This window comes from Ammospiza caudacuta, chromosome 7 (assembly GCF_027887145.1).
Source record: "Ammospiza caudacuta isolate bAmmCau1 chromosome 7, bAmmCau1.pri, whole genome shotgun sequence".
In the NCBI taxonomy this organism is placed as follows: domain Eukaryota; kingdom Metazoa; phylum Chordata; class Aves; order Passeriformes; family Passerellidae; genus Ammospiza; species Ammospiza caudacuta.
The window spans coordinates 26,117,468-26,137,405 of record NC_080599.1 but is presented as its reverse complement, the minus strand read 5'-3'; the positions used below and the strand labels follow the sequence as shown (position 1 = coordinate 26,137,405).

Sequence of the window (19,938 nt, the reverse complement as noted above, 5' to 3'; positions counted from 1 at the left end):
CCATAAACTAAAAATAAAATTGGTTTTATTTTTAACCAACTATACCATAATATACACTCCCATGAATTATTTATGGTAAGGATTTTTGTTCTCTTTTTGAGTTTTCCCAAAAAATTGGAAAAAAGTACACTAAAATCCTGTGAGTCAGAAGCCAGAGGTTATGCATAAAGGAAAATAATAAGTGTTTTTAAATTTTTTTCTGAGTCGTCTATGATGTTTCTGCACACACAGAGAACTTGGCAAGTCTTTCCTAGAGGACTGTCCCACCCCTTCAGAACAGAGCCAGCACAGTGACAGAACACTCTAATTAAAGGGATTACCACTAATGATATCATTATTATTACCTTGTGTGTATCCCTATAAAACACCTGGGTATTTTGTGACTAGTACACAAGCAAAACAATATTGGAGTCTTTGTGCATGGACAAGAGCATACATGCAATAATGAGGTGAATTACAGAGTGAATCCCCACTGCAGATCAGCCCTGAGCTCCCAAGGACAAAGCTCCAGGACCCTGTGGGTGGCTGGGGCACTCCCAGGTGTCCCTGGGACCTGCTCAAGGGACAATTGCCTGGTCCAGGGACAGGGAGAAGTACCATAATCCTGCAGCTATGTATGCTGCAACCATAACAACTGTAGAAAAGGCCATTTTAATGAAAATATGGGGAAAATACAGGGCAATAACTAGAGCTGATGATAGTTTTGGGAGACTTGCAGGTCCAGGAAGAACAATTTGCTAAATTAAGTCCTGAGCACCTTGTAAAAGACAAAGAGAATTGAGGGGTTTGTACTTCTTTCTTTAAGCCATAGGAATTCATATGCTGGTGATTGCTCCTGAAGGGATCAGAGCATGCTATAGAATAGGAATTATCAAATTATAGATTTCAACTTTCCAGAGGCAATCTCTAAGGTGCCAACATACTTTACAACCTCCTGGGGTCTTTAGGTGGCAGCACAGCATATTAACAATCTGCCTGTCTCTTTTCCTCACAGGCAACAAATTTGCTTGCACTTTCCTGAAACAGGGTTAAGACTAAAGCAATTGCAAGAGCTGCATCACTTAATTTTGATGAGCTCTTCCATGAGGCTGCACAGGGCTTCCTGTGCTTGGGAGCTGTGGTTCCTCAGGGTATGGGGCAGGAGGTTTGCTAACAAAACAACAGCTGCATCTCACCACTGGGGTTAAACACCTGAGCACCACAGATGCTAAAGCTGATCTGGGGCAAGCCAGGGTTTCTGGAGGCTCCATAGGATTGTGCTGAAGCCAATCTACTCAAAAGGAATACACTGTGGCTGTCCTGGATAATTTTGAAATTCACAACACAAAGTTCTGAATGGAAAAAGATATTTCTAGCATTTTTAAACCCAAATGCTCATACTCAGTCTACATGACCAGCAACAGCCTTTTGAAACAACATTTGGGTAAACTTATAGCTATGAATGGAAAAGTGCTGTTAAAACATGGGGGAAAAAGCACCAGAGACCTCAAGCCCCCCTCCCAGCTGGTGGCTTTCACGTGTGGAACTTGTTAAGTACAACTGACACATGGTCTCATGCTGCTGCCTTTGCTCCCTTCCTGTCTCATTTTTCCACAGGAGGACGCTGATGGAGAGGAGGAAGAATAAGCTGTTGGTTTTACAGCTCCTTGCAGTGAAATTGAATCAGCAATAAGAGTCTGCACTGGAAACAGAACATGTAGAGCTCCTACTCCACCTTCCCAAAAAACCCAAAGAGCCACTGGGAGATACAGCAGGGAAGATGGGGGCAAAGAGAATGGGAAGTTCAGTTCTTGTTTGGGAACTGCCAAATTGCTCCAGCAGCTCTTGAAAACTAATCTGGAACGAATTTTCTTGCAATAGTGACTCATGTTTTTAAGAAATTGTTTTCACAAATCTGATTTCCAAGATGGTCTTAAAAGTAACTAGAGTGTCAGTGTTATTTGGTGCTGCAGGAACAGACACAGAAGACACCATGGAAAAATTTAAATTGAATTAATGAAAGCAAAAGCAATTATCAAGATGCAATGAAGGCACCCTTCCTTCTCCCACTAGCACTGCTGTGCATAAGCAGGTGAGTGTTTAATGTGCTGAAACTCTGGAGAGTTCAGCCTGCACTGCTTTATTTCCTGACCGACTTACACCTTCTGAAATACAGACAGACACCTTTATTGCCTTCATTTCCAAAGGATGTGTTATTTCTGGTAGCCACTCAGTCCTGCTCAAGTCACATCTATGTCACTGCTGTCACCTCTCACACACAACACTCAAAGTCCCTGCGCTGTTATATTGCTGAGGTACATGGGGATAGAGAGGACACCTATCAGTAACATAAGTCACAAGGTGAGTACACAGCTCTGTTCTTGTTGCTTCACTCACACCAGAACTGGACTTCTTCCTCTGCATTTCAGCCCCTGTGTACAATCTTACAGCTCGCTGAACAACAATTAGTTACCAAAGGAGAGAAGCATTTTGGCTGGAAAAGACTTTTAAGATTACCAAGTCCACTCATTTTTTGCTCATCTTCCAGAAATTTAAATACATACAGTTCTAGGTATGTAAAATTGCTGAGAGAAGGCATGATTGCCCTCTCAACTGAGCAGGAAAGAAACTTGACCGTAATTAAACAGTTTCTCCAGGCAATCATAGGTATCTTCTGCCATGTGCTAATGATGGCAGCCCTTCCACCACAGTCCTTTTCCTACAGAAAGATTGAGATATTATTCCTTATTCTTCCTTAGGAAGCCTGTGACAGAAGAGAGAAAATGGAAAAGAGAAAAAAAAAAAAGGAAGTGTGCCCTCCTTACACCCTTCTTGTTTTTCATTGCCTACAAACCAGTGCCTGCCTCTCACAGCAGAGCAGTTCAGCTGTGCTGCTCAATTCCTCCTCCTTTATACAGGAATTACAAACTCCTGCTCTACCCCCCCAGTCTGCTTTACTCAATGCAGCAAGGAAATGCAGATAAACTCTAAACTCTATTTCTTCTGAGTCACTCTATGCATGCTGAGTTTGGGGAGGAGATGCATGTGCAGCATTGCACAACGCTATCCTCAACCAACACCTATTCCTATGCCTGAATTTTTATATAGCAAGGAAAATGCACGTTTACTCCATTCTCACTTCTTGCCTGAATCCAAGATTCAGAGCCTTTCATGTCATAGATAGATGGGAATGTTTCATAAACAAAGTTCAAGCCTGTGAAAATCAGACAAAGCATGGCATAAACAAATAAATGTGCCATAGATTTAGCTTCTTATCTCTTCATTTTCTGCATTACCTTTTGCATCCTTATCCTGGAGACCAGGTTTTATTCAAACTCTAAGTCTCTCCAAACTTGTTTGGTACAAAATATGACAGACAAAGAGCTCCTGGCTGCTGATACCACACCTATATTCATTCCTACATTACAAGCTGCCTTTTTTGTCCTCTCTTCAGTATAAAAAAAACCAAAAACCAAGGTGGGTCAGAACAACTCATTCCCTAACCCCTTGCAAGGGTACAATCTCATGTCCCCATCTCATCTGAGGCTCTCAAATTTTGGCATCTTTACATTTCCTTCAGTTGCCTTGTTTTTTTTCTTGGTTTGTTTTTTTAATGAAAAATTTGATGAAACCAGAAGGTAATTTCATGAAAGTGTCATGGCATAACAGAATAAATTAATGCCTTATTTTAATTAGAATGTGAATCCTACTGAGTTTAATTATGCCTTCTTATAAATCTGACAATAAGGACAACCTGCCAAAAAATACCCTTTTTTGTTTGTTTTCCAGGAAAAGCTGTCACGGTCCATTTGCATCTCAGATTCACATGACAATGTAGTCTGTGATTTAAAGGTTTTTCATTAATACAACAAACAAATCTGACACTCTGGGGCTCAGAGTTTGGTCCAGACTGGTCTAACACGTGAATTCCCTTATTCACCATTCCAGTCTAGAGGTCAGACACAGGGGTGAGGCAGCAGCTCCACCAGCTCAGGGCTTTCTGGGGCTACAACATTTACTAGAACTGGACAAATCTACTAGAATGGAATACTCACATTTACTCGAACAGGAGAATATTTACTAGAATAGTTGTATTTATAATTTTATTAGAGACAGCAACAATTATCTTCTCATATTTAATTCCTACTACTTAGTAATTTCAATGTTAAAATGTATGATTTTATGGCTTTTTTCCCACAGCACTCTAATAAAACTCCTGTTTCTAAACATTATTAAATGTCATAGATGCAACCAATTTAGAAATATTCTAAATGTAAAAACCTTTATAACACTCAATATAATATCCTTATTGAAATTTCATGATTCATACCAGTAATAATTTATTTACCTGCATTTTTTTCAATATGTTGATTAACAGAGAGCTAAATTTGTAGCTTCATAAACAGTAGTGCAGTAATGTGTACACTAGACATGAAAAATAATTGTTATATTAATCTTCTTGCCTTACAAATAAGGCAAAACATGAGAATTTATATTTATGCTTCCCCAATCCAACTATTAAATAAAAAATATTGTTTTAATTTGAACTGTACTTAAAAAAAAATCCTGCCATTCCTCCTGCAATTCCTCTCAATTAGTACCCTCACTAATGGATTTAGCAATCTCTTAAAAGCAATTAAATGGGGAAGTGTTACAGAAAAAACTGTTTTCATTTGTAAGGCATTAGAATGGATCTGAAATTTCCCTATAAACAATATTTGGCAAAAAGAATCCTCTTAAGTATAACAGAATCTGAGCAAGCAATGTGTGTAACAATGCAGCAGTAACCTTATTCCTGTCTCAAACAGGAAGAAATGTTAAGGAATAATAGAGGTGAAAAGTAATAAGAACTTCTTTCGGAAAGAAGTTTCTAATACGAAACTCTGAGTATTCTAATTAAACTTCTATGAGTATTTAAGTCACTTAATAATGGGCTTCCTATTCTTGCTTAGTTGATCTAGAGAAGGAAATTACATAAAATATTTAATATATGGGGAGACGGTGAGCCTACTTATTTGATTTATACAGTATAGCAATATAACTTAAACCAGTAAACCTCTTGACTGAAGAAATCCACTGCTACTGCTACATGCTTCTCATTCTCCCCATGCCAGTGTGAAATGAAGATATTATGGAAGGCCTACTAAGCTGCTCTATATTTCATACATAAATGTATATATTGTTGTCATCTTATTGCAGGGGTTCCATACTGCTGTCTCCTTATCACAAAAGCTCCATACCTTGGTGTTTCTCATGGGCATCTCCTCAGAGCACTGACTCTTTCTTCTTCACAAAGCAGCCACTGACTCCAGTTCCCCTCTCACCCAGCCACCCCACTCTTTTATAGCATCTTCTTCTCACTGGTTACAGCTGTGGCCTGTTAAAGTCAGGCCTGTTCCTAATCTTTGATAATTGGCCCAGCTGCAACTCCTTAGGGGTGAGATTACTTCCTACACTATCTTTATTTTCTTATATTCTATCCCCCTACATATATAACGTGATTTATTGTTAATGTAGGGAGTCTGAAGACCAGAGTACATCTTCCACCTTCAGATAAAGCTGTGCTGCCAAGCCACAGAGCATTTTCTAATTTGCTGGGCAGTTAGGTCTTGTTTACACACACAATGTGTTTAATAAACACCAGGAGACATCATAATGACCACAATTAAGGCAAGAGATATTCCAAATAACCTTGATTTTAAAAGGAGAAAATTATGAGGATACTTGAGGAAATTGTGTGCTAAATTTCAAATATAACATATGGGCTTGGTGTTTAAACCCTCTAATGAGCTCCTAGCAGTGCTCAGACTCAGAAGACCTTGCTAATTCCATTTTGTGGCTCTAAAAACCAGTGGTGACAGAGACCACTCAAAGCGAGTTCCAAGAAAAAAAGATCTCCCTGGCCTAATGTATTCATATTTTTAGTAGCATAACTCCCTCTTGCAAATATACTTCATAATCCTTTAAAAAAAATAATTTCAGTACATTTACAAGTATTTCAGCAACACAAACTGTGAATTCCTCCCCAAAAAGTAATAAAGACAGATGAGCTCCTGAGGAAAACAAAGGTAAACAGAATTGAGAGTAATGAACTTAAGTGAAAAGGGAAAAATATTCATCCAGGGAAGTGAAATGATGGAATAGAAATACATGGAACAAAACCTGTGGAGCACAGGGAGAGCTATGCAACAAAGTATATAAATCAAGATCAGAGCATATAAATCAGGTAGGAGGAAACAAGGTGGAAACAAGGAAAAATATTCTAATAATAATAAAAATACATTTTGAAATACATGACAGCTAGTAGGAAAAATAGCTATTTAGCTACTTTAGCTTGTGAAAAGAACTATATGATGGGAAGTTTGCTGATGAATGGACAGAACCCACGAAAGCACTGTGCCAGCTGTCATTGCCTGACTGCTGCGCCTCTCAACAGGGACAGCATTGTCCTCTGCAAAGATCCCCAAGTATTGATTTCTGAGAGAAATAAAAGGCATTTTCTCAGGTAAGCACCTCATAATTCAGCATAAAACAGAAAACTGCACTCTGAAAACAGCTCCACTGTTTACTCAGAACTATGAATTCTGTGCTAGTTTAAAGTGGTTTGGATTCAGACAAACGTGTAGGACAAGGCAGGAAATAAGGAAACAGACCCTGTGAGAGCAAGAAATCACCCAGATCAATTCACTTATGCTGCCTCAGTTTTGGGGGTTTATTGGTTGGTTTGAGGGGTTTTTTCTAGCAGAGATGTGTCAGTCACCTAACCAATCAATGCTATCTCCATCTCCATCAGTGATGTCTCAGGTCTCCAAGCCAAAGGTTTTGAATCAGATTTGGGGAGTTTCAGAATGAAGTAGTCAAAATTCAATTCTAATTCTATTCAAATTCAATTCTAATCAATTCTAATAAATTCTATCAATTAAATTCTAATCCTACAACAAGTGTGGTCAGGAGTAACTGGGAGAGACCCTGAGCGGGAGCAGAATGAACCCCACAGCCCTGGAGCATCCTTCTCTGTGCAGCACAGCTGGAACCACTGTGCTGACCCACTGGACCTTCCTCCCAGAGCACACCACCTCTCTTGCACAGCAGGGAAGTTATTTCATTTGTTGTGCCTGACATTAGAGTGTTCTGACATCCCCTGCATTTAGTCTCCATGCTGACAGCTTGGCCTCAAGACAAGCACAGCTTCAAAGTACGCCTCTATTAGAAGGCACCAAGGGTTTTTGGATACTGCAGTGTTTGGTATGATTTAGGATGCATGGAATCCTTCCTCCTCCATGAATTTTTTTCTGTTTTACAACTGGTCTCCTGGGCAACTTGAAGGAGGAACTGGATTGTTTCCAGAGTTACTTTTCAACTCCAGGGCTTTGAACAGATATAGTAAATTAGTTATAGAGAGACCTAAGAATTATTAACAACAAAAAATACTTCATTAATCCTTTGGAAAAAAAAATTCTCTTGGTGCTAGTTATCCTATCATTCACCTACAAAAATCTCTTCAACAAACAAAACCAAGCTGAGATTCTGGCCTGAGGTGCAACACGGTTCTCATTTAAGAAACCATTACTCTTAATTTTGAAAAGCCCAAAGGCTTTTAGGAAATATTAGTTCATATGAACTGCAATATCATAAATTTCTGATATGCATGTTATGGTATACAAAACACTGAAAAATTTCAAAGCAGCTCTCTATACAATCTATAGTCTACACTCATCCTTCTTATTCAACCTCTTGTGCTCGCATGATTTAGAGTTCAGCTCAGTCACAGCATAAGCCTGATAGAATATAATGACAACTCAGACTATAACTGGCAAATATTTGTATTCAAATCAGAAAAATGTATTCATTCTAATTTAGGAATATGGTAACATAAGGACAGTGGCATTTGCAGTACTGTCAGTTTTTGAAAGACTTTCTGACTGCATTTATTAGCCACATAAAGAGAATAGGATTTTGTATTCTTAGAAATTATGAACTAAATTACATTTTGTTTGCTTGTTGATGGTTAGTTGAATTCACCTTTCCTTCCAGAAGCATTCTCCATCTATAAGCTAACAACTACTTATTATTTATAATAGAACTATTAGCCACTGAGTATTTTGATGCACATAACATCCAGCCGACAAACAAATTGGGTTTTCTCCAGAAGTTTTCAAAATAACATTTACCTTTAAAAAGGACACCCCACAAATACACAGCAAGCCAGATAATTATTTTCCTACTCCTTTTTTAATCCTGAGCAATTCTAACACACTCACTGCAATTTTTGTGAGTTCACATCACAGTAATTGAAATCAGAATGTGGGTGCATTTTTCAAATACAACAGTTGTTTGTTCAGCTGGTCACACATTTGTAAGTAATTTCTAGTGCTTCAAAATCACATCAAATGGATCCATCTCCCTCTCCTGCCTCTCACAGAATGAAATTAAATTTTCTGTAGCTCAGAAAATGTCCAATCCTGCAACATCCTATGCATTTTCAGAGAAGTTATCCGTGCCAATCTTGTAACAGTTGAATAGATTTTTCCCTACACTCACATCAACTAACTGATACATGTGTAGCTGCTTTGAAATTAGAACAGTGTTGTCATCTTATTGCAAAGCTTCCATACCTTCTTGGTGATTTCTCACGGACACCTCCTCACAGCACAACCAACTCTCACCCAGCTAAGCCACTCTTTTACAGCACTCATCCTTATTGGACACAGCTGTGGCCTGTTAAGGGCAGGGCTATTCCTGATCTTTGGTGATTCGTGCAGCTGCAACTCCTCAGGGGTGAGATTGCCTTCTGCACTACTCTCTTACATTCTATCCCTCCACAGAACAGGACGAGCCATAATCTTATTTAGTTTACTCATTACAAGATTAATTTCTGACATTACTCCCCAGAGTACAACATGTCTCAAGAAAGCAGTCAAGGAATTCTCATAGACCTATTTAACATATTTGTAAAAAAAAACCAACTCTGTACAGGTATTACATCTAGCCTGGAAATGTGGTGATGAAACACCCTGTGTGACTTATGCTGCTGAAAGTGCACAAGGAAGACATCAATGGAAAGATTTGAAAGAAAACACTCAATCAGGAGGAAGTTAAACTGAAATGTGTGGCATACACCAGCAAAAGCTCACAGCCACCCCGGCCACTGCCCTCCCAACTCCTTCCATAAGGGATTTTCTCCTATAAGTGGGATTAGCAGCTCTTTTGCACTATTCTGCTCTTAAATCAGCCCCCAGAGAGGACCTCAGCATCACAGAGGGCAGCATGGTTTATTTCTCTGAAAGGTGCTTGGCAGTGGTTTCATAGTTACCGAAGATAAATGTCTGCATGCAACTGTGAGGCCAGCATGCTGCTTTAAGACCTGTTATGGTTTCACTGGAAGTCTTCTGGAAACAGCACCAGATTCTACAACTGCCTTAAAGGTTTGCATTTACATGAATTAACTGAAACACCATCCAATAGCCAAAAATCACAATATATAATGTATGCAAAGATAAACTGAGGAACTATGAAACTAAAACATGAAGTTACTCATTGTAACTTACCCAGAGTTTGCAGAGCTGCGTGTCCCCAGAACTTCTCACCATCACACAGAAGTTCAGCCCTGCCCCAGGCACCTGAAGAGCCCCAGTTTAGAAGGAGCCTGCAGCTGCCATCACACCACTGCTGTGGGTATCCGTCACCAGCCAGACCTGCTCCTCAGGGTCCAGTGAGAATGGATTTTATGTCCACTGGATGTCACAGCACATGGCACAGTTGAGACAGCCACAATGCACAAAGTATCATCATACAATATCAGAGGGCTTCAAGCATTCACCCACACAGAGTAACAGCCTGGCACTCCAGAAGGCTGCAAACTCTGCCCTTCTTGTTCTGTAGCCCAGCCTTTTATCCCCTCCTGTTGATGCCCTGCCCCTGTGTGCCCTCTGTTCCCTTTGGTGGCTGCTCAGTGCCCCTGGGCACTCCATGGCTCGTTGCTGTCAGTGCTGCTCACCTGCTGCTCACAGCTGCACCCACTGGGGATGAGGCTGGGCCAGCCCCACTCACAATCACCACACACCGTGTGCCTACAACTGGAGGCCCCTGAGGGCTGACCTCTCTCCATAAATATCAGGTCAGGTCTGTCTGGCTGGATGTGATGGTCCATCAGGAATTTTGGAATCACTGCTCATGAGCCAGTCCTCCTTGTAAGCCCCTCAGGCAGCAGTTCCCATGGCTGGTGACATGTGTCCATCCCAGCATCCTGAGCCCAAGGGCAATACCCAGTGCCTGCCATTCTAGTAGGACACAGCAAGGTGCAGTGGATGTCTTACAGGGATTCATGCAACTAAAGCTTAACGGGTTCAGTATTATTTGTTCAAAATAATTGTTCACTCCCATGTTGCTCACAAGATATTTAGAGAGGCTGTGTCCTCTCACAGCTGCATATTTCTCAAATATTTATTTTCTTGCCTATTTCACCGACTTGTACAGCATAACCAACAATTACACCTGAGGAAACAATGCTACATCGCATTTTTTTCATTTCAGGCCATTTTCAACCATCCCTTTCACTGTTTTATGGGATCACTGCAATGGTGCAATAGCACAAAAGGTCTAACTCTGTGGAAAGTTCTGTTCCACCTCTTGTAAGAGCCAGAAAATTTGGTATGTGCCACTTTGTGCATTTGGCGTAACAGACATAAATTAAAGACATAAAATGACAACGAAGTAACATTACAGACAATATCTCACACATAAGAGAAAACAAAAACCAAAAGCCTATTGTTATTCACAACTGGTGGTCAGTTAAAAAAGAGTATCTGACAGTTCTGGCTGAAAACAGTGCAAAAGCTGAAAAACTCAATGATTCAAGAAAAAAATGGCTTTGAAGTCAATGAAGTGCAGAGTCAGGATCTTATTCAGCAAGATGCAGGAATACATGCCTAACTTCAAACATCTAAGTAGGCCAGCTCAATTTATTTGCATTATGGCACCTTTACATAAAAATGCAAATGAGAATCAGATACATCTACTTCAAAGAGCATCTCCTGAAAGTGTACTCTGAAACCAGCTGGGTTCAGAACAGAATTACACACACTTTATGGCCATGTGAAATCCTAGGAAGGTACTGCCTCATAGTTCAGTTCCAGGCAAGGTTATTTAGTGTTATTTCTTATAACTACTTCATTTGCACAGTTCTGGACCTCTCAGAAGATCATAGGCTCCCACCTGAGTAATGAGTCAGCCTGAGTTAGAGGTGGTCTAATCTGACATTACATTCCCACAATGATCTTGGCATGAGAAAAAGCCCCCAAACCAGTTAAATGCAAAAATTATACATGAATATGAATTATCAGATGCTTCTGGTCTGGAAGGATGCAGACCTTTTAACAAGGCAGAATCTTTGCATTGTTCAAAAATTTAGAAAACAATAGCAACATGTAAAATATTATGAAGCAGAGCTCCAACTGGCAAAAACTCAATTTGTGGATCTGTGCAAGTACTGTCAGCTATGAACATGTCTGTGTCAAACTGCAATGAAAAGAAAGATATTACTTCATTCGCTAGAGGTTATGAATATTTGATAGAGATTGCTCTACTACCTTAATGAAATCCCTCAGGGGCATAAAAATACAAAGTTAGCTCAGGGTGGTATCTCAGCAACACAGTCAACTCAAACCTAAGGTTGTTCCTCAGTGCAGAACATAAAATGAATTGCTCAGTACAAATAGTTTTATAAGTCAATGAAATTAGCTTGCAGACTGTTTTAAAAGGTTTTGGCAGTAAGATGAGTTTACGAATGCCAGTGACTTTGGGAGAGTGCAGCACTATATTGGTGCTGATGGCATTATACTTCCCTCCTTTGCCACTGGTGAGCTTCTAATGGGATTGTCTAATAAAGATATAAAATAACCTGATCTAGGAGTCTAGTCTGTGCTTCACAGGGTTTAGCAATTTCTCAAAAGTGTTGCAAGGACAGGCTAGATAATGGGAAAGTTAGAATAAATTAAGAGACAAAAATGAATTTGTGCAGCATGTAGACTGTGCACAACAGGCAGACAAGTTTGAGGGGAAGTCTGGTAACTGAAAAACTGCAGCTGCCTGCATGAACTCTTACTCTGCAGCCTGTTCTGCTATTTTTATGGTGCTTTTACAAATTTCATAATAAAAAAAAAAATTGTTCAGATTATAGAGTTTTCTGCTTGAGTTTGAAACAAATAATTTAAAACTAAAACTACCTTTTTCTACCTTTCTATGCATTTTCAGTCTATAAGTGTTCAGATGTCTTAATTTCTTTGCTGTATCACTGTTTCCTGTGTGTATTTGTAAAAGACAGACTAAACAGTACAGATTTTTTTAAGCCATCTTTTTCAACTGGTCATTTTTCATACTGTACATCAGATTTTCCTTTTAGTCCTCTGCTCATCTACTTCTTATTCAGTCCTAGCTTTCACTTCTGTGCCTCACTGGCACAATGTAAGGGTGAGCCTCAGTCCTACAGACACTGAAATTATACCTTTCGAAAGAAAAGTGCTATTATTTGTATTACTTTTGGGGGGTTTGAAACATAGTTCAAGCTAACATATATTTTCACTGAATGCAGATGTTAAGAAGGTAAAAAGAAAATCATGTATTCATTACTCTCTCCACCCAGAGTGGAGAACACAAATATATATGCAAGCCCAACAATATACTCCCAGAAGATTTTGGGGGGGGTTGGCATTTCAAATAAATTTACTGTGCCTTCCAAAGATATAATTCTGTATTTAACACACTACTGGCTGAAAAAGTACTTCAAGGCATTTAACTTCCATCAGAGATCCAAACTTTCAGGGGTTTCATCACCTTACAAGTCCCCCCCAAAATGGTGTTGTCTCTCAGCCTTCATATATTTTTGGATTGTATTTTGGAAGAGACAAGAACTTGAGTTTTTAAAGGAAACTGGGCAAATAACTGTTTTCCTAATTAAGATGCTAGATTTCTATTGTGCATTTATGAAATATTCTTAAATCTTTAGGAATTTGTTTTGATGCTTAACATGAAAATTAAAATAATTGTAAAGGTCACTACTTGTCTGTGTACTGAGAAATTATAACTACTCACTTCAGCACTATCTTCATGTAATGATTTACCAATCCCTCTTCCTCTAATTTGAACTATTTTCTTCACTCAGCTAGTGCCCATTTTTGCCCCCCAAGCTCAATCTTTTTCATGCCTGTACTGTTCTCCAGTATTCATCTTCTCTTTTCTTGCAATGATGCTTAGACATCTATCAAATTCCTGGGTTTTTTGCCGTTTTGTTTTGTATAACAATGAAACTTCTGCAGCCCCCTTGCATTCACAGACCTAAACATACTTTGTAAGGTATTCTTGATCCCTCTTTATTGTATTATCAAATATACACATTAGGACTCATTTTTTTCCTTATTCTACAGCTGTAGATGACATTATATTTCCCTATAAGTGCCACCAATGCCAGTGAGTTCAGGGAAGCTCAGATGCAGACATTTTACTTGACTCTGCTGTCACAGCAGCAACCCTATGGGAGCAGCAGGCAAGACCTCTGAATTATCCCATTTTTAATGCTCACTGCAACCCAGGGTCTCTGTTTCAACACCACAATTCCAAGCAGACAGTCAGCAATAAAGCTATTTCTAATCTCTAGACCTGTCATTTGATGTCACCTCATTAAAGGTTGTTTTTAAATACCCCACATATTGTATGAAACATCCACAGAGCATGACTGAAAACTGAATTTCCTCCCCTGTCAGCAAGAAGGCCCTGCTGCAGTGCAGTCCCTCTGCAACAGGAGGATTGGCAATGGACTGAAGCAAAACCTTCCTCTTTAACAATCTGTACTGCCTAAGCACTGTAAATGCAGCCTTGGGACTCGAGTGGTGCTGCTGTGAACATCTCATGTTCATTAAGGATGGCAAAGCACTGCATTGCTAATTCAGGGCTGGCTGTGGCACTTGTGTCACATCCTTCATGGACAGCTGCACAGAAAAGGGACCATCCAGGCTCCTCATGAAATGAAATGGCCCCATTCAGAGTTGCACTTGCCATTAGCTGAGGAGATGCTTCTCTCAGATTAGAGAGTAGGTCACAGACTGTTCTGCAAGCATTTATGACCTCAGCTACCCCTACACGCTTAAATGTTCGACCAAAACTTTGAGCACTACTGAAACACCAATCCAAAGACCATAACAATCCAAGTGAACAAGAACTAGAGACAAGAGAACTCAGAATAATTCAGCAGGTGATTCTGGAAAGATTGCATTGCAGCAGCATAAAATCAATTCAAGTCATTCAAGTCTAAAGGTTATTCTCAGGATCATTCAGTGAGTGTTTGCCAAAACACTCATTTGTTGACATATCAGAATGGCACTGTTTATCAAATATTGATAACCTGTATCATTATCATCCACTTCTATTCAAAACAGAACTATATTAGGGGACAACCGATCTCATTCATATCAGGTTGGTATTTCAAAAATCTGAACCCTGAAGAAGCAAAGGCTAAGGAATACAGAGGGCTACAGAATATGGAACGTCTTTGAAAAATAGAAGTGAGCCACAGATGTCACAGGCTATAACTAAAGTGTTCTTTTTTGGCTCAAAATAAACAGAAATTAATGGCTCTAATGTAGAATGTATATATTGACTGTGCAGCTGACAACTTTTATTCTGCACATTTGATTTCAACAGGTAAGCTAAAGGCAAATGTTTAAGGGCTAACTGTGGCAATTGCCACACCATAAACTTTTTCCCCAAGGCACAGACTAACACTTTAGCTACCCACATTGTAAAGAAATATTCGTTTATATTATTTATTGTTGATTCTATTTACAAGTATATTTTGGAAAAAAAAGAAAGTTCAGCAGGACCACTGTTTACAAAAGAAGCTTGAAAGTTCTAGTGCTCCTCTGAACAACCTATGTCCACCCAAATAATTTGATAATATCACTGAAATAACACAAGACAAACACAAACATTGCCAAGAGCTGTCTGAGACTCTCTTTGGGAATTACCTCCACAAGGAAACAGCCAGCTTCACGAGGTTCCACCAGCCAGCTTCACTCTTGCTCTCCCTGGAAGGCACTGTCACTCTCTGGCCCAGCAACAGCTTGCCTGGGTTAGTCTGCTGTGATCAAGAGAGAGATTCTTTCAATACTTGGTAAGGGTAGTCAAGGCTAGTTACATTACTGTAACTCAGAATAGTTTATTTCATATGCAACTCTCCTACACAAAGTCCATCACACTTGTGCTGAATTACTGTTTCAAGAGTGGCAATTGCTAAAAGATCAAGATTGGTCATATCAATGCTTCATAAACAACAAAAAAAGAACCCCAGCAAAGCTTTGATTGAGCTCAGAAGCCCAAGTTTACCTCCTAAACCTTATTTAATAAACAGTGTCTGAATATGATCAGTCACAGCCTTTGCCCCAGTCATTGTCAGGGATACTTTGTCCTGCAAACAAGACTTTTACTGCTTGGTAAGTAACCTACCCATAAGGGTAAACAGATTTGCTCTGTTTGAAGACACCTGGCCTGAGTGTGATATAAGTACCTTCACATCAACTTTGAAATCTTATGGCATTTCCCTTGGTTCCATTTCAAATTATTGTTATTTCAGAAAATAGTTCTATTAGAAAAAATAAATTGAAAAAAAAAAATCTCAGCCCGATCTGTTTCTGGAATTCTAATCTGAGATGCAGCTAGGAATGGGCAGGATCTTTAAAACCCAATTCTCTTATATGATCAAACACCTTTGCTTATCTCTTGCTACAATATACCAAAGCAATTTATTCTCTACAATAACAGCACACACCAACAAATAAATATTTTTTTTCCCCTCTCTCCCTTGTGTCAGAGTGCAAGGCAAGCACCCACAAATGCAGATCATCCATTTTCATCTGATGTTTGCCTCCTTTTCAACATTTGTAAGTAAAGCTTGATAATACAATCATTTTTGCCCAAGCAAGAGGACAAAAGACAACAAAAATATATAAATTGTATCACTTGACCTACTGCTGACCTTCTGCAACCCCAACTCAGGAAGGCAAAGCAAAAGCACTGACAAGAGTCCAGAGGATTTCAGTGAACCTAAACAAGAATGGCCGTGACTGACATCAGCTGAGCATTTATTCCACTCTTCAAGAAGAGATTAACCAGGGCAAGAGCAAATAAATCTGCCCATTTTCAATTGATTCAGCCTTAATTAAGAAGAATGAGATAAAGACAAGTGCATCTGATAGCACCCTGTATTATCCTTTCATATGAATTTTGGTCTTAATTCAGTTTTGAATGCTGGAATAACCTCTCTGATCCCTGTGGGGACTCCTCGTGTCATTTGTCAAGTTCAGTGCTTGTCTGACAAAAGCCTGCAGAAGATATTGAATAAACAATCATGAAAATGAGGAACAGATAGAGATTTATGAACATAATCTGCAGAAAAGGATATCTTCCAGATATGCCATTCATCAGAGCTCTGCATATAAATTCCACTGAACTTCAAGGAAAATTCTGATAACTTTAAATTGCAGGGAAGCAAGGGACTTCACTCTCTGTGGTGCATTACTGCAACAAAAAACTCCTTACACACTTATGAGATACTGAAGGATAACTTGACCCAGCTACAAAGAAACCTCACTTTGATCAGTCATTGATGAGAAGAAAAGCCATGTTCATGTGATTAAAAGGAAAATTCAGTACAGCTACATTTGTAATTGTGTGCATGGACACATTTTTGGAAAACATGACACTACTGACAAACTGAAAACCAACTTCAGACTGAGGTAACAAATGATACAATAGGAATAAATTTCATAACATTTATCTATTAAATAAATATGTAAACCACTATACATGTAGAAAGGAGAAATAGAACAATAGAAATTAGTTACTTTAACATATTAAGGTATCACAAGCAGCTCCTTTTATTCCTCAAGCCCAGATGCTCAGCTCAATTTCAAGAAAGATGACATACCCATAGTTATCTACCATCCAGACCTTGATACAAAATAGTAGCTTTTTTATCCTAGCACATCAGTGATATTCATGAATTTAAACAAGGATTAGAAGTTGGGTTGGGATTCAGAGTTGCTACCTTACACAGGCTTAATTCTTGTTTTCCATACTGCAGACATTTGTGTAACAGCAGGCAAGAGCCATGCCAGCTGTGCTGTTTACTCAGAAGGCAGAGAAGGAGCCTCCTCAACCCCTTGGTCTCTCAGCCCATTTGCCTTCCTTCCCCTTCACACAAATACTGTCAGGTCTTTCAAAATCTAGGGCCAAAGGTGTGGTGGGAAAGAAGGGGTTGAGAAACAGAGAGGTTCCTAAATTTTACTATACATTGTCAATAAAAAGGGCCATATTTTTAATTCATTATGTTTGTTATATTTAATAAAAGCCCCCAGATTAATAGGATTAGACTGCACATACATTTGTATTTATTTCACTGAGCAAATCATCACAGAGACAGACACAAGGGACAGCACCTTGCATAAAGATCCTGAGAGTCACACATGTAACACTAACAAAGGGATAACTTAGATAAAGCCCCACTGGAACATCCTTCACCCCACACAGAGGAACTTCCAGATTGTGAAGCATTCTGTAATGATATTTAGGAGGAAATGAGGTAATATTGTGCCCTGCTACTATCACACTGCAGGGATGTGTAGCACCTATAAAAGTGGGTTGTACCTAAATGGAAAGCATGTATTATCTTAGCAAGTAGGTAATCAACAAATTTCAGCATCTGGTATCGTGAAGAACTTGGATACAATGAATTTTGAGCAAGAATTTAGTAGAGATTTTAGTCATTTTGGCTGTTGGGTTTTTTTTTTTTTTTTGTGTGTGTGCGTGTGTTTGGGATAGAGAAAGCTTCCTTGTACTATTTTTCCTCCTTCCCTGCTGAGGAGGTGAATCTCATGTCCCTCTATTCAGCACAAAGACATTTATTCTTAAAATAGCACTTGTGGATTTGCTTCAGAAAACTTGGACACATAGGGACTAAACATTTGTAAACAGAGCAGTTACACGTAGGAAAGAGGCCTCAGTTCAGAAAGAAAAACCTCTGACATGCATAAATACAGCACTGTTGGGCCCAGGGCTCAGACTATTTCACCCAGCCCTAATTTGGCAGCTCATCTCTCAACAAACACTCAGAGCAAGCAGCCCCAGTTTTCCAGCAGAACACTTCATTGTGTTAGTCTGTTGTGATCAGTATTTGGCCATCACTTGAAGGTGCATACCTCTGTCCAGCTTTTGCAACCTGTTTGCAGGTTCACAGGGCAGAAAAAGGCTGTCAGCTTGCTCTGACTCACATCATTTTCCTACTCTCAATCCAGGTTAAATTGCGGCTGGCATTTGTAGGCGATTCTTTTCCAACACTTCCTCATCTAAGCTGTATCTACCAAGGAGAGATTGCTCTGCCTGCTTTACTTCCCACTCCTGTGGAGAACCTTACCATGCCAACAAAGCAGTACAACTGAATGGACATTGTTCTCAGGTGTAAAGTCAATATTCCAAGGGAAAAAAAATGCCAATCAAAGGGGAAAAAAGCCCACAGAAACCTAAGTGTAAAAACCAAAGATAGGCTGAAGGTATTTTAGTCCTGTGCCTGTTTCTCTATGGCAAGAAGACACAGCACAAAGAAAAGTTCAAGAACAAAAGTTATTTGTAATAGAACCTGCTCAGGTTTGAAACTGAAAAAATAGCTGCAAGATGAAAAGCCAGCACTTCAGAACAGCTACATCAATTTGTGTAAAGGAAGAAATTAATTAAAAGTAGCTTTTTGACATTTTTAACAGTTGTAGGAAATAATACCCCGCACAGCCACTAGGAAGCCTTGGTATAATATCAATTTCATTAAGATTTTATCTAAAACTTTTAGGAGAAATCATACACAAAAGCAGCAAAAGTTCTACAGAATTAAACAGAGTCAGGACTGCCTTTTTTTTTCCTAATAAAGCTGACCCTTGAAACTTTATTTAGTTTTTCAATTGATTTGCTTATTTGCTTTAAAACTGTTAATTTAGAGGTTTATTTAAAACAGAATGGATTTGCTGCTCAGAGAGGTGAACTGGTTTGGACAAGATGAACTACTAACCTAGCAGTAGATGAGAAATACAATGTAGAGCAGTTTAAAACAGAAGTTTCGAGAACTCTATTCCTGTTTCCAAAGTTCAAAATTGCTCAACATATCCCTTGCAAAGGGATGTAATATCTGCCACCAAAGTCATGATGGAGGTCTATTGATACTACCATGATGAGTACTCTGGAAAAAGCTGGATTTTAGCTCTCTGCATACTGCCCAACCCTTTGGTCTGCAGAACAGACAAGGAAAATTCAATGCCTGGGCTCAATGCCAAAACACTTCTGCAGCTTCGCGTCACTCCTTCCCTCCACATGACCTAGAGAGATCATTTCAATTATTCCACAGACCCCATATGAGACACATAAGCTTTACATCACTCTCCTCCACATCTGAAATCAGGGAGCTCTTTCCCACAGTGACAAATGGGACTCTACAGGACTTTGCCTGAAGTTCCCATATTTTTCCTTGCTAATATCCACAAAAAGATACAGGCCTGCCAAGGGTATTTAATGAAGTCTCCACACTGGAATAAACCCACAGAAGACCCCCCAGCATGCAATACCATGATTGTTTGCATTACCACCTAACAACATTGTGTTATGCACTGCTTTCCTCTCAATAAAATGAGTATGCAGAGATTTTTTTTTGTAACATGCCTTTAAAGAACAACATATATAGCTATAAATGAGTCTGAAATAGTGCATGGCTATACATGAAAGTCATATTAAATCCTATTCCTGAGAGAGAGCTGAAAGCCCTGTTTCTGCCAGCTCCTTGTCTTCTGTCATTTCTGATTACTGATGCAATATGTGTCAATGTTCAATAATGACTGCTGAAGTCTTCATGCTTGATGGCTTAGGATGTCATAA

At 39.2% G+C, this 19,938-nt stretch overlaps 1 long non-coding RNA gene across 1 annotated transcript in view; it reads right to left on the bottom strand.

Annotated features, from left to right (window-relative positions):
• LOC131560309 (uncharacterized) overlaps nucleotides 1-15,075 on the bottom strand; it is an 86,719-nt gene extending 71,644 nt beyond the window's left edge. The window contains exon 1 of the long non-coding RNA XR_009274947.1: nucleotides 14,997-15,075. This is a non-coding gene — a long non-coding RNA (uncharacterized LOC131560309). The remainder of the gene's footprint in view (nucleotides 1-14,996) is intronic.
• Between the last annotated feature and the right edge of the window lie 4,863 nt (nucleotides 15,076-19,938).